Here is a 17,142-nt window from a genome sequence, read left to right as displayed (position 1 = left end):
TTGGATATTGTAAATAATGCTGCAATGATTATGAGGGTCCATATATATTTTCAAGTTAGTGTTTTCATTTTCTTCAAGTAAATACCCAAAAGTGGAATTGCTGGATCATATGTTAGTTCTATTTTTAATTTTTTGCAGAACCTCCATACCATTTTCCATAGTGACTGCACCAATTTATATTTACAATGTTCCTACCAACAGTGCACAATGGTTCCCTTTTCACCACATCTTCGTCAGCACTTGTTATTTCTTGTCTTGTTGATAATAGTCTTTCTGACAAATGTGAGGTGATATTGTATTGTAGTTTTGATTTGCATTTCCCTGATGATTAATGATGTTGAGCATCTTTTCATGTACCTGTTGGCCATCTGTAATTCTTCCTTGGAAAAATATCCCTTCAGATTTTCTGACCACTTTTAATCAGTTTTTTCGTTTTTTGTTTGCTTTTGAGTTATATGAGTTCCTTATATATTTTGGATATTAACCCATGATTTGCAAGTATTTCCTCCCCTTCAGTAGGCTGCCTTTTCATTTTGTTGATGGCTTCCTTTTCTGTGCAGAAACCTTTTAGTTTGATGCAATCCTATTTGTTTATTTTTGCCGTTGGTGTCAGACCCAAAAAATCATCACTAAGACCTATGTCAAGGATAAATAAACTTGTAAATTAATTAAATTCCTTGAGTGTAAATTTTCCCTTTATTAGGCTATAATTAGACTAAAAGTGTATTTACCTTGTTTTTCTGATTTCCAGGACTTAATAAATCAACCAGATGAGACTGACTTAAAGCCTTTGATATAAGAAATATTTGTAAAATTCATTGGAAAGCCATGTTACTGGTTAACTCATGCTAAGCTAGGACAGCTGGATTCAACTTCTACTCAGTCACCATCTTGTTCTGTGCCTTTAGGTGACTCACCTCTCCTCTTTATGCTCATTTTACTCACCTGTAAAATATAAATAAGAGGCTTGGACTTGATTATATGTCCCCCTCCAGTTTTATAATTTTATGGTTATAAAGAAAATATTTAATATTTGGTTTTCTAATTCTACACTCTCTTCCTTGCTGAGGTGTCCCTGAAAATCATGTTTGAAATGTATGAATCACAGGACTGGAGTAGCCTAGATCTCTCTGTAGTCTGATAGAGAAATAAAGTTTTACTGTGCTAGTTCACTGAGGTTTCAGGACATATTTGTTAACACAGCAGTGCTGAGACTATTCTGACTAATAAAAATGTACTCCCCAGTATGGCCTAAATTGTGCCCCTCCCCCCAAAAAATTTATATGTTGAAGTCCCAACCCCCAATGTAACTGTATTTGGAGACAGAGCTTTTAGGACCTAATAAAGGTTAAATGAGGTCATAGCAATAAGGTCCTAATTCATTAGAATTGATGGCTTTTTAAGAAAAGAGATCTCTCTCTCTCTCTCTCTCTCTCTCTCTCTCACACACACACACACACACACACACACACACACACACACAGCAGGTTCCAAAGAAAGGCCACGTGAGGTACAGCATGAAAGCAGCCATCTGCAAGCCAGTAGGAGAGCTCTCACCAGAATCCAGCAACCTTAGGGGAGCAGTTCAGTACACTCTAAAAATGGGCTTAGAGGAGTCAAGCTTAATTCTGGTCCAGTCACATGGATTCTCTATTTAGATTGACATGGTCCTTGACCATAAGGATAATAACCACTTGTCCAAGTATACTTCTTGTTGAGTCTCCCCTTCAGTGGTTCATGCAGGCTGAAGTAAGAAAATAATGGTTTCTGTAAGCTTTAGAAAAGTGTCTTTATCCCTCTTGCACCTGATCCTCCCAGTCAATAGATGCACGTAAGGAACGCTTACAAGAAAGGGGAAGTTATGTCCACTAGAGTGGGACATGGGACACACTTATTTTGTGGTAGTGGAGGGGCAAAAATGACCCTGGCACCTGTGAAGGGAGGAAAGAACGGTAATAACTTTTCATCTTTCAGAATTGCTTTCTGGAGCTATTCACACAAACAAATGCCTGGCATGGTTCTCCCAAACTATTGCAAACACCTTAAATTAAACTGACTACTGGGTCTGCCAATCCCTGCCACATAGCTCTGACCAAAATTTCATTCCCACAACTCTTAGACTTTCTGAGAAATGTATCACGAAGAGCAGAGGATAGCCTTAGTACTGCAAGTCCCATGCAAAACACGTGAATATTTTCTCCAGCCCACATTTCTATAACTGTTGCTCAGTCATTCCATGGCACAGCCCAACATAAGCTGGCTGGTGACATGACATCCTCAAGTGGTTCCTTCAACAGCAAAGCCTAGACATAACTATTTGAACTGAATTGGGAACCCTAAGGCTTACCAGCCAGCCAAGAAATCACATTGGGGGCATTGTCACACTGCACCCCTTGACTGATGTAGGTCCCACTTGTGACAAACCCTAAATGACAAATTGAACAAATTTGGTCCCACTTCATCAGTCAGAATAATTAGAGTGGCTGACAATGCAGTGTGCTCATGGGAAATTTCACAAGTCAAGAGACATAGAAACAAAGTGTGGATAGTTGTTGGGATCATTTCATAGTTTGTTTTGTAGCTATAGCTACTTCCTTGTTTCATTGAAGAGAAAGTTTGTCTCCTTTTTCTAGGCAGTAGGCTTCATGGAAACAGAAGACTAAAATTGTTCTTATGTAATCATGTTTAATCAGAAGTTGCCTGAGAGTTTTAGAGGAAACTTTCATTACTTTTGGGAGGTTGAAAAACTGAATAATTTTTGAAGTCATATAGACAGTCAGAGCTAAAAATCAGTATCTTTAGAAAGGCTCTTAAAATAATATCATTATCCACTAGAAAAAAATGACTACTCTGCCAGTTTTTTTAAGGGTTGGGAGGAGATGATTTCAATTACTGTGTTGTCCTGCCCTTGTCAAAGTTTTCTAGAATGGTAGAGCCAAGAAATAACCTTAAAGTAAGAGAAGATGTAGTAGAAATTCTCTGTGCTAAGAGTCTCTACCAATAAAAATATGTGAAAATTTTTTCTACTATTGGTTTCATCTGGTTTGTCACTACATAATTTATACTCTAGACCTAATTGTTTTCTTCTCTCAAAGAGTAATGTCCAATGAGTTCTAAAGGACAATTTGGACAATATTCTGTAAGTGCTGGAGGTTCACTGATATCATCTATTCCTGATTTAAGTACTTCTCATGTGTATTGTGCTCATTAGGTATAGAATTCTGTGATCAAAATATAAAAATGTACTAATAGTTATTTTCATGTTGTGGACACAGGGGAGAGATAATAATGCCCTGATACATCCTTGCTATATTAAGCAGTGTTTCACACAAGCAGTTATTATAGATTTCATTCATTTTTGTTAATTAAAAGGAAAGAAAGCCGAGGTGGAAAAACTTGGAGATAAACAAAAAACAACTACATAGTTTCATATGATCAATTGTATTAGCAATAAAAACAACTATTAATTTTCTGCTGACACACCAAGCTTCTGTCAGTGTGCCTTGTCTGTTTACACCTTGGCAGATGGTCCCTCAGGCAGTAAACACGGAGAAAACATATTTATTTATTTTTGCGGTACGCAGGCCCCTCACTGTTGTGGCCTCGCCCATTGCAGAGCACAGCACAGGCTCCAGACGTGCAGGCTCAGCGGCCATGGCTCACGGGCCCAGCCGCTCTGTGGCATGTGGGATCTTCCCGGACCGGGGCACGAACCCGTGTCCCCCTGCATTGGCAGGCGGACTCTCAACCACTGCGCCACCAGGGAAGCCCAGAAAACATATTTATAAAGGAGTTTGCAAAACAAAACAAAGCAAAACAAAAATATATCAAGAAATTTATGTTTGTTTGCAATGGAGTTATGGCTCTTGGCAATAAATATCAAGGGAAGTTCTGGTTAGAATCAGAACTTGAAATTAAATGAGCACTGAAAGTCCAATCTATGATTAAACAATTAACCCATATAAATAAAAGTCATCTCTGTAGGCTTCTGATTGATATTTCACCTATTAGACTAAGGCATAAATTCCTATCCCTTATAGTAACCTTTAATTTTAAAAAATCAAGAGTGTTAATAAAACATAAGTTTAATCCTGCCATCCCACAACAGCAGTGGGACCTGACATGAGCCAGAGTAACTCTGAGTGAGGAGAAAATATTCTGAGTATAGAGAATGGGGCAAAATGTCTTTTCTGTGGCCCACAGGTCACTTTTCAAGCACTCCTGAGTTTGCCTTGAATGGGCATCCAGAACTTTCTTCCTCTCTTGGTTTCCCTTCCTTCCTTTCTCCTCTTTCATTTCTGTATCCTGCTTCTATGTGGCCTCTCTCTTTTATCCATGGTCAGAAGTCCTCTTTTGCCTGTATCTTCACATTCTTCAGAATGGAGCACTCACAAGAGAAGTCTCTCTTACCTGTGGGGAGTCTCCTTCTTAGCATTATTTTAAAGGGCCCCTTCCCCTAGGATGTGGGGTGTGGGCTGAAAGGGACTGGGGGAATGAAGGGATTCAAGAAGAGGTAGAGTTCCATGGTGGGGATGGAGTTTGACAGACACCTCCAACCTGCCCCATAAGCATTGAGTTGCCATTCCCTTGAACTTTTCTCTATGGTATCCCTCCGTGAAATTAAAGTTTAGAAAGTAGGAGCTACATAGATATAGAGAATGAACTAGAATCAATAGTCACTAGTGGGGAAAGGGAAGGGGGAGGGGATTAAAGGGGGAGAGGATTAAGAGGTACAAAAGATTAGGTTTAAAATAAGCTACAAGGGTTAGGGTTTGGGATTGACATGTGCACACTGCTATGTTTAAAATGGATAACCAACAGGGACCTACTATATCTCACAGGGAACACGTCTCAGTATTCTGTAACAACCTATTTGGGAAAAGAATTTTAAAAAGAATAGATAAATGTATATGTATAATTGAATCACTTTGTTGTACATATGAAACTGGCACAACATTGTTAATCAACTATACTCCAATATAAAATAAAAAACTAAAAATAAATTTAAAAATAAAAAAATGAAACAAGCTACAAGGATATATTGTACAAAACAGGGAATGTAGCCAATATTTTATAAGAACTATAATTGGAATACAACCTTTAAAAAGTGTGAATCACTATGTTGTACACCTAAAACATATAATATTGTACATCAACTATACCTCAATGAAAAAAGAAAAGAAAAGCTAAATGTCAGAGGAACTGAAAGAGCCAAGATCCCAGGTTTTTGAGATCCTCTACGGTGATTCAGAACAGATTTTGATTTTATGAGAAGCTGAAAAATTCCATAGCCAAAACATGATTTAAAAAAAAAAAACTTGGGACTTCCCTGGTGGCGCAGTGGTTAAGAATCCACCTGCCAATGCCGGGGACACGGGTTCAAGCCCTGGTCCGGGAAGATCCCACATGCCGCGGAGCAACTAAGCCCATGCACCACAACTACTGAGCCTGTGATCTAGATCCCATGAGCCATAACTACTGAGCCCGGGCGCCACAACTACTGAAGCCTGCATGCCTAGAGCCCGTGCTCTACAACAAGAGAAGCCACCGCAATGAGAAGCCCGCACTCTGCAATGAAGAGTAGCACTCGCTGTCAGCAACTAGAGAAACCCACGCACAGCAGTGAAGACCCAATGCAGCCAAAAATAAATAAATAAATTTATAAAAAAATAATAATGACTTCTTTAAATAGAGAACTCATTCACAGGGTTCAAGATTCAAAAGGTAAGAAACAATATGAAATGCACATTCTTTCTCTCACTGAGTTCCCCTCTTTGGAGGAAATCAGTATTATCAGTTTCCAAACAGGTTTTTTAAAGGCAGAAGTAAAGGCATGATTTTTGAAGGTTCATGTGGGTTCACAATAGTAACTGTGTATTGACTTCATAATAAATACAGACTTCTATCACTTTATTAGGGAACTGCTGACCAAAACCACCTACCTTGGTCAGGCAGGATGATAACCACTTGCATGAGTTGTCTCACAACAGAAGGTCCCAGATAAAGAACACAGTGCTGCCGCTGAAAACTAACGGGGAGAATTCGGGAGGGGCCGAAAGGAGGGAGGAGATGCTAGTTAATAGGCAGTCTTGTAAAACTACCTGGAAGAATTTGGGAGGGGCCAAAAGGAGGAGGGAGGAGATGATAAGTCTCCCAACTTCCCAGAAACCCTCAGGCTACAATCCTTCTTGGCTGAGAGATGACCATGCCACCAGGAAGGACCCTGAGTCATCAAATATGGGCCAAGCAAGATGATTGGCCAGAGACAACCTGGAAACTAACCCCGTTACCATGAAACCTGAGACTGTGAGCCATGTGGCAGAGCAGTTCTCCTGGGTTCTCTTACACTACTGCTCTCTGCCCAGGTGCCCTTTCCAAATAAAGTCTTTTGCTTTGTCAGCACGTGTGTTTCCTCAGACAATTCATCTCCTACTGTTAGACAAGAGACCACTCACGGGCCCTGGAAGGGGTTCCCCTTCCTGCAACAACTTCGGACCAGGAGTATTCCAAATCAGGAGGGATTTCTACAGCAGCATTCCAAGAGGCCTATCAGAATATCATCCAATCTATCATGTAGCATCCACTCTCCTGGCCCTGCTTTCCTCTCACTCCTATCCCCGTTTATTTACTCTCCTATGGAGGAGTTGCTTAATAGAAGGAAGAGTATGAGATTCAGAGCAAGGCTCAATCCTAGACTGTCACTCTGATGACAGATAAGTCATTTTATCATTTTGTCTCCATTTCTCCATTCGTGACATGGAAAAATATGTATAGCTGTGATTACTTTATAGGCAACACCAGAAGTGAGGGATAGGAAAATCTTTTGCGTTACTTAGAAGAGGTTACATGAACACACCTAGCACTGTATAATCACATTTACAATCAGAACAGAAGTCAGGACAGAAATCTTGGCTCAGTCCCATAGATCACAGCTCTTATATTTTAGAGGAATAAAACTCATCTCTAAAAGGTGATTAAAGACTGTGCAACTGACATCAGGTATCTATCCTCAGAGTCAGAAACTTCTGAGGAATGCAAAATTTCTTAGAGCTCATTTTTGCCCAGCATCTCATTTAGTTTCTGTTACAACCTCGAGAAAAATCCTGTGTTATGGAAAAATACATAATATATATATATATATATATATATATAGAAACCATAATAGTAATTATGATGTAGATAGATGAGAAAACAACACATAGGGATCAAATTAATAACGTTTAGCACCATTTCTGATATCTCAAAGTCAGGTCTAGATATCATTTCACCAACAGTGCAGAGAGGATAAAAAGTAACTTAACAGGCATCAACTCTTAGAAAAACTAAAGTAATGAACCAGTTCACCCAATAAACTAAAAAAGTTTAATAGTTTATTTATTCCAATATTTCTACAACTGCTCCTTGTAACATCAGTACACCTGTGATAATATTTGCCAACCTAGAAATCACATTTTTGAAACAGTCAACACAACAAAAAAAGCACCATTGTATCAGTCATCACCATAGGGAAAAATTATCCCTTCTAATCAAAGATAAGTGACATTATAGTGGTGACAGGGAATTCAGAATCCCCCCTCTCATCAACTGTATGAAAATAATTAATGCCAAAAGCCCCAGCACAATTTAAATATATAATTATCTTATTGCACCATGTATTCTCTGTAGTATTCTGAAGGGAGTACATATGTGTATGTACGCGTGTGAGTGCATGCATGCATGTGTATGTGTGTATCACTTCTAAACAATTATTAACACTAAGACATATAAAAAATTATTTCTATACTAAGCACTCCACTTATTATAAAAAGAAATTGGCCTTAGCTACATCAGTGTTGCCCAAGCTGCAGTTTTGCTCAGTGGAAAGTATGCCAGACTTTTCATTTGCCTCTCCAGAGTACTTCAGCGAATGTGGATAACAAGTGAGGCAGTTAGGATGACTAATGAATACGGAATGGATCAGCCATCCCCTGAAACACCTGTGCAGGACTGCTTCGAATCATGCCAGCAAACAGACTAATGCAAGTGGAGACACCTGCTCTTCCCAGCAGCATTACTTCAGATGCACGGGTGCCCCTTAGCTGCCAGATACGTTCATATTGATGGTAATTTTAAATAAGTTCGATAAAATACCCATGAAAAGAAGTCCAGCAAGGCAATCATCCAGAGCACCGCATTTTGTTACCTGCTCCCTGAGTATTCTTTGACTGTGGTCCTGTCAACACCTTCACTGGCTTCCTAGAGGAAGAAAACACAATAAAGACTTGACTGTCTCAACTCTGAAAGCAATTAAGTGCTCTGATGAAAGACGATGGTGCTCACATTCTTGGCGCAGGTCTGTTCTCTCCTCCTCTCAGCTCCCTTGTTGCCATGGTCACCTCTCCGCAAGGCAAAGCGCCCTCTAGCACCACTTTGCTACTGCATTCCTCCTTCCTGTCCATTGCCTGGTCTAGTCTAGGTGTGTCTCCCACTTTCCTTGGCCAGCACCACTTCTTTGCATTTTTGATACAGGCTGCAAAAAGAAAGACATTGAAGATGCCAATGAGTTGTTTTAAAACTGAAAATCAGAAACAAAGAGTGCTAAGTCTTCACAGACATATCGGTTTTGTGTTGTACAGCAGCAATGGGAAAGCAAGGTTCTATCTAGTGTCCATGCTATGTGAGCCATTATAGAGACTGGGCCCTATCCATTATTTTTTTTAATTGGATCTATTAGTCTGAATTATAAAAAGAAATTCAATCTGGTGGTAGTGTGTGAATAGGGATGTTATGCTGGTTTATACAAGCAGTTGTTCCTGAATATATCCTGCAAAAAAAAGAGAAGAAATGATGGCTAAGGATAAGCCAGGGTTCCAAATATACATAGTGCCTGATGTCTTCAGATTTATACATTGTTTCAGGCACAGACAGACATATGTGAATTTCTTAGGGGATTCAGAACACTTGAAATTAAATGTTGTGGAAGGAGTTTATTTCGGGTGGCCACAGAGTCAGAGATAACTCTCAGGAGAAAGTATTAAAGAAATACGTAGATATGTTCTTAAAATAATTCCATTCCTTCATGTTCACATGTCACATGATCTCTTAAAGTGCTGTTTGTCCAAGTAATCGAATTTTGTTATCGCTATTTTAACAGTCTCTCATCCTGGACTGGGAAGGTTATAATTATTATTTTATGCTATATTATTTGGTTTGTTAGGGTTTGATTTTTTCTGCTGGTCCTTCTTTTAAACAAACTATTTTGAACTACTGCTAGTTGATTGTACTTGTGCTTGGAGGGTATTTTTATAAAGAGCATAGAGAACTGAAAAATAAATGAGATTTGCATATTTGTAGGATCTTTGAGGTGAGAAATTGTAAAGATTATAGACATTATCTTTCTACATTTATAAGAGAGTGAACAAGTAAGAAGCATTTTCCCCAATCACCAGAAATAAAAACTTTATAAAAAACAAGGTTGTAAATAGCTGGTCTTTATGTTTAGGGCAAAAGCAAGGATGCAGCTTATTTTAAAAGGTAGTCAGATTTATCTGTTCATATTTAATAATGCATAAGATTTTTAACTCAAAATACCAAGAGTGGAAGGGATTTCCACATATTTGATTTGGCATATTTATGTTCAGTAAATAATAATTTAAAAAAAGAACTTCACACAAATCAAATTACTTTTTCCCAAAGGAGACTACAAAAGTTCCTAAGATCTTTTGGACATGTAGTAAATTGCAAAAAATCAGTATTTTATGAACTTCAGAAAAACACCATTTATAGTTGTTGAAAATCAATTTTATCTTTTATGTCTTTGGTGAAGAAATATTCCTCGTGCTAGAGAACAGGGCATTCCAATTCTATTTTCTCCTTCAACTTGTCATTTTTATTAATGCCAAGACAAGACACCCATGTACTCTTATAGATGCGAAATAGATGTGGTAAAGGAATTAATATCTTCAAAAGCTTTCTGTTTTCTTCAGTAGTGTAGTCGAGACACTGAAAGTATCACAGACTCACAGAACAATAACCTACCTTTGTTTACCCCTTGTAATCCAGCCTGAGAATATTTCTTCTAATTTTCAATGACAAAATATATATGCATTTGGGTATCTAACTTAAATGGCACTCATTTGCATTCAACTGTTAATACAGTTAATAGTCTTCCTTCCCATGTTGTAGAAAGTACTGGAAATATTAACGCTGACCAAATGCTCTTAGAGATATCACTTTAGTGCAGTGATTCTCAACTGGGGTAATTTTCCCCCCTCAGGGGACACTTGGCAATGTCTCTAGGCAAATGTCCCCTAGGAGCAAAACCATTTCCATTGAGAAACACTGCTTTAGAGGACAGATTAAATTGTCACACAACCTTGACTACTTGGATAAACTAATAGTAAAAACAAAATTCTGGTATGTGAGACGGACCTTCAAGATGGAGGAGTAAGATGTGGAGATCACCTTCCTTTCCACGAATACATCAAAAATACATCTACATGTGGAACACTCCTACAGAACACCTACTGAACGCTGGCAGAAGATCTGAGACTTCCCAAAAGCTTTGCTTTTACCATTTGTCCTACAGTTCTGTCTGTCCGTTTTTGTCTTTTTTTGTATAGTTTTTAGTGCTTGTTATCACTGGTGGACTTGTTTTTTGGTTTGGTTGCTCTCTTCTTTCTTTCTTTTTTTTAATTACATTTTAATTTTATTTTTAATAACCTTTTTTAATAACTATATTTTATATTATTTTCTTTCCTTCTTTCTTTCTTTCTCTCTCTCTTCCTTCCTTCCTTCCTTCCTTCCTTCTTTCCTTCCTTCTTTCCTTCCTTTCTTTCTTTCTCTCTCTCTCTCTCTCTCTCTCTCTCTCTCTCTCTCTCTCTCTGTCTCTCTCTCTCTCTGTCTCTCTCTCTCTCTCTCTCCATTTTCTTCTGAGCCAAATGGCTGACAGGATCTTGGTGCTCTGGCCAGGTGTCAGGCCTGAGCCTCAGAGGTGGGAGAGCCAAGTTCAGGACATTTGTCCACCACAGACCTCTCAGTCCCGTGTTATATCAAATGGCTAAAGTTCTCGCAGAGATCTCCATCTCACTGCTAAGACGCAGCTCCACTCAACAACAAGCAAGCTACAGTGTTGGACACCCTATGCCAAACAACTACCAAGACAGGAGCAAAACCCCACCCATTTGCAGAGAGGCTGCCTAAAATCATAATAAGTTCACAGACAATGCAAAACACACCACCAGAGGTGGTCCTGCTCCCCAGAAAGACAAGATCCAGTCTCATCCACCAGAATACAGGCACCAGTCCCCTCCACGAGAAAGCCTACACAACCCACTGAACCAACCTTACCCACTGGGGGCAGACACGAAAAAAAAGGGAACTACGAACCTGAAGCCTGGAAAAAGGAGACCCCAAATACAGTATTTTAAGCAAAATGAGAAGACAGAGAAATACACAGCAGATGAAGGAGCAAGGTAAAAACCCACCAGGCCAAACAAATGAAGAGGAACTAGGCAACATACCTGAAAAAGAATTCAGGGTAATGAGAGTAAAGATGATCCAAAATCTTGGAAATAGAATGGAGAAAATACAAGAAACATTTAACAAGGACCTAAAAGAACTAAAGGGCAAACAAACAATGATGAACAAAGAAGTAAATGAAATTAAAAATTCTCTACAAGGAATCAATAGCAGAATAACTGAGGCAGAAGAACGGATAAGTGACCTGGAAGAGAAAATAGTGGAAATAACTACCACAGAGTGAAATAAAGAAAAAAGAATGAAAAGAATTGAGGACAGTCTCAGAGACCTCTGGAACAACATTAAATGCACCAACATTCGAATTATAGGGGTCTGAGAAGAAGAGGAAAAAAAGGGACTGAGAAAATATTTGAAGAGATTATAGTTGAAAACTTCCCTAATTTGCTAAAGGAAATAGTCAATCAAGTCCAGGAGGCGCAGAGAGTCCCATACAGGATAAATCCAAGGAAAAACACGCCAAGACACATATTATTCAAACAATCAAAAATTAAATACAAAGAAAACATATTAAAAGCAGCAAGGGAAAAACAACAAATAACATACAAGGGAATCCCCATAAGGTTAACAGCTGATCTTTGAGCAGAAACTCTGCAAGCCAGAAGGGAGTGGCAGGACATATTTAAAGTGATGAAAGGGAAATACCTACAACCAAGATTACTCTACCCAGCAAGGATCTCATTCAGATTTGATGGAGAAATTAAAACCTTTACAGACAAGCAAAAGCTAAGAGAATTCAGCTAAAGGAACTTCTCTAGGCAGAAAGCACAGGAGAAGCAAAAGACCTAAAATAACAAACCCAAAACAATTAAGAAAATGGTAATAGGAACATACATATCAGTAACTACCTTAAATGTAAATGGATTAAATGATCCAACCAAAAGACACAGACTGGCTGAATGGATACAAAAACAAGACCCATATATATGCTGTCTACAAGAGACTCATTTCAGACCTAGGGACACATACAGACTGAAACTGAGGGGATGGAAAAAGATATTCCATTCAAATGGAAATCAAAAGAAAGCTGGAGTAGCAATTCTCATATCAGACAAAATAGACTTTAAAATAAAGACTATTACAAGAGACAAGGAAGGACACTACATAATATTCAAGGGACCAATCCAAGAAGAAGATATAACAATTGTAAATATTTATGCACCCAACGTAGGAGCACCTCAATACATAAGGCAAATGCTCACAACCATAAAAGGGGAAATTGACAGTAACAAAATAATAGTAGGGGACTTTAACACCCCACTGTCACCAAAGGACAGATCATCCAAAATGAAAAAAAAAAAGGAAACACAAGCTTTAAATAATACATTAAACAAGACGGACTTAATTGATACTTAATGGACGTACCATCCAAAAACAACAGAATACACTTTCTTCTCAAGTGCTCATAAAACATTCTCCAGGATACATCATATCTTGGGTCACAAATCAAGCCTAGGTAAATTTAAGAAAATTGAAATTGTACCAAGTACCTTTTCCGACCACAGCGCTATGACACTAGATATCAGTTACATGAAAAAACCTGTAAAAAATACAAACATGGAGGCTAAACAATACACTACTAAATAACCAAGAGATCACTGAAGAAATCAAAGAGGAAATCAAAAAAATACCTAGAAACAAATGACAATGAAAACAGGACGACCCAAAACCTATGGGATGCAGCAAAAGCAGTTCAAGGAGGTAGGTTTATAGCAATACAATCTTACCTCAAGAAACAAGAAACATCTCAAATAAAAAACCTAAACTTTCACCTGAAGCAATTAGAGAAAGAAGAATTTAAAAACCCCCAAGTTAGCAGAAGGAAAGAAATCATAAAGATCAGATCAGAAATAAATGAAAAGGAAATGAAGAAAATGATACCAAAGAGCAGTAAGACCAAAATCTGGTTCTTTGAGAAGATAAACACAATTGATAAACCATTAGCCAGACTCCTCAAGGAAAAAAAAGGGAGAAGACTCAAGTCAATAGAATTAGAAATGAAAAAGGGGAAGTAACAACAGACACCGCAGAAATACAAAGGATCATGAGAGATTACTACCAGCAACTCTATGCCAATAAAATGGACAACCTGGAAGAAATGGACAAATTCTTAGAAATGCACAACTTTCCAAGACTGAACCAGGAAGAAATAGAAAATATGAACAGACCAATCACAAGCACTGAAATGGAAACTGTGATTAAAATTCTTCCAACAGGTCTTCCCTGGTGGCGCAGTGGTTGAGAGTCCGCCTGCTGATGCAGGGGACGCGGGTTCGTGCCCCGGTCTGGGAGGATCCCACATGCCGTGGAGCGCCTGGGCCCATGGGCCGTGGCCGCTGGGCCTACACATCCGGGGCCTGTGCTCCGCGACTGACACAGCAGTGAGAGGCCCGTGTACCGAAAAAAAAAAAAAATCTTCCAACAAACAAAAGCCCAGGACCAGATGGCTTCACAGGTGAACTCTATCAAACGTTTAGAGAAGAGCTAACACCTGTCCTTCTCAAACTCTTCCAAAATATAGCAGAGGGAAGAACACTCCCAAACTCATTCTATGAGGCCACCATCACCCTCATACAAAACCAAAGATGTAATAAGAAAAGAAAACTACAGGCCAATATCACTGATGAATCTAGATGCAAATATCCTCAACAAAATACTAGCAAACAGAATCCAACAGAACATTAAAAGGATCATGTACCATGATTAAGTTAGGTTTATCCCAGGAATGCAAGAATTCTTCAATATATGCCAATCAATCAATGTGATACACCATATTAACAAACTGAAGGATAAAAGCAATATGATCATCTCAGCAGATGCAGAAAAACTTTTGACAAAATTCAACACCCATTTATGATAAAAACCCTCCAGAAAGTAGGCATAGAGGGAACTTCTTCAACACAATAAAGGCCATATATGATAAACCCACAGCCAGCATCATTCTCAAGGGTGAAAAACTGAAATCATTTCTACTAAGATCAGGAACAAGACAAGGTTGTCCACTCTCACCACTATTATTCAACATAGTTTTGGAAGTTTTAGTCACAGCAATCAGAGAAGAAAAATAAATAAAAGGAATCCGAATAGGAAAAGAAGACGTATAACTGTCACTGTTTGCAGATGACATGATACTATACATAGAGAATCCTAAAGATGCTACCAGAAAACTACTAGAATTAATCAATTAATTTGGTAAAGTAGCAGGATACAAAATTAATGCACAGAAATCTCTGGCATTCCTATACACTAAGGATGTAAAATCTGAATGAGAAATTAAGGAAACACTCCCATTTACCATTGCAACAAAAAGAATAAAATACCTAGGAATAAACCTACCTATGGAGACAAAAGACCTGTATGCAAAAAACTGTAAGACACTGATGAAAGAAATTAAAGATGATACAAACAGATGAAGAGATATACCATGTTCTTGGTTGTTTCCAGAAGGAGGTGGGAGGGGCAGGTTGGGCCAGGAACTCTCTGAGAATCAACATTGTGAAAACGACTATACTACCCAAAGCAATCTACATATTCAATGCAATCCCTATCTAACTACCAATGTCATTTTTCACAGAACTAGAACAAAAAATTTCACAATTTGTATGGAAACCCAAATGACCCCCAATAGCCAAAGCAACCTTGAGAAAGAAAAACGGAGCTGGAGGAATCAGGCTCCCTGACTTCAGACTATATTACAGAGCTACAGTAATCAAGACAGTATGTTACTGCCAGAAAAACAGAAATATAGATCAATGGAACAGGATAGAAAGCCCAGTGATAAACCCACACACATATGGTCACCTTATTTTTGATAAAGGAGGCAAGAATATACAATGGAGAAAAGACAGCCTCTTCAATAAGTGGTGCTGAGAAAACTGGACAGCTACATGTAAAAGAATGCAATTAGAACACTCCCTAACACCATACACAAAAATAAACTCAAAATGGTTTCAAGACTTAAATGTAAGGCCAGACACTATAAAACTCTTAGAGGAAAACATAGGCAGAACACTTTATGACGTAAATTACAGCAAGATCCTTTTTGACCCACCTCCTAGAGAAATGGAAATAAAAACAAAAATATGAGACCTAATGAAACCTAAAAGATTTGCACAGCAAAGAAAACTATAAGCAAGATGAACAAACAACTCTCAGAAGGAGAGAAAATATTTACAAATGAAGCAACTGACAAAGGATTAATCTCCAAAATTTACAAGCAGCTCAATATCAGAGAAGCAAACAGCCCAATAGAAAAATTGGCAGAAGACCTAAATAGACATTTCTGTGAAGATATTCAGATTGCCAACAAATACATAAAAGGATGCTCAACATGACTAATCATTAGAGAAATGCAAATCAAAACTACAATGAGATATCACCTCACACTGGTCAGAATGGCCATCATCAAAAAATCTACAAACAATAAATGCTAGAGAGGGTGTGGAGAAAAGGGAACCCTCCTGCACTGTTGGTGGGAATGTAAATTGATACAGCCCACTATGGAGAACAGTATGGAAGTTACTTAAAAAACTAAAACTAGAACTACCATGTGACCCAGCAGTCCCACTACTGGGCGTATACTCTGAGAAAACAATAATTCAAAAAGAGATATTTACCACAGTGTTCATTGCAGCACTATTTACAATACTAGGACATGGAAGCAACCTAAGTGTCCATCAACAGATGAATGGATAAAGAAGATGTGGCACATATATACTATGGAATATTACTCAGCCATAAAAAGAAATGAAACTGAGTTATTTGTAGAGAGGTGGATGGATGTAGAGTCTGTCATACAGAGTGAAGTATGTCAGAAAGAAAAAAAATACTGTATGCTAACACATATATATGGAATCAAACCAAAAAAATCGTTCTGAAGAACCTAGGGGCAGGAGAGGAATAAAGACGTAGATGTTGAGAATGGACTTGAGGACATGGGGAGGGGGAAGGGTAAGCTAGGATGAAGTGAGAGAGTAACATTGACATATATACACGTCCAAATTTAAAATAGATGGTGGGAAGCAGCTGCATAGCACAAGGAGATCAGCTCAGTGCTTTGTGTCCCCCTAGAGGTGTGGGATATGGAGGGTGGGAGGGAGATGGAAGAGGGAGGGGATATGGGGATATATGTATATATATAGCTGATTCACTTTGTTATAAAGCAGAAACTAACACACCATTGTGAAGCAATTACACTCCAATAAAGATGTTAAAACAATTCTATGATAACTGTATTCTCATGACTATGTCATGGCAAGCAGCATATTTTTAAGGAATAAATAAACTACATACTTCTAAAGAAATTAAATCTTCTCTTACAAAAGCCTGCCATTGTTTCCTGGCTTCTTGTAACAAATTTTACCTTTCTGACTGAAATAAGTCTTACATATTTTGGAAATTATAACAGTTCTTTATGGCCACAGAGGAACAATTTTACAACTTACTATTTTATTATAGCAAATTGTCTCTAGTGGCCTAAAAGACAATCCCATTTAATTGGCCAATTTGGAGTAGAGCCAAATGATTTATTATAAATTACTAAATTATTAAAAATTTGATACAGAAGTCTCTTTGAGAGTTTGATTTACCATTTCTAAGTCTCTACCCTGGGAAGGTCCTGTCAAA

The sequence above is a fragment of the Phocoena phocoena genome, chromosome 12 (assembly GCF_963924675.1).
Source record: "Phocoena phocoena chromosome 12, mPhoPho1.1, whole genome shotgun sequence".
NCBI classification, from domain to species: Eukaryota; Metazoa; Chordata; class Mammalia; order Artiodactyla; family Phocoenidae; genus Phocoena; species Phocoena phocoena.
Note: the sequence above shows the minus strand (reverse complement) of the source record.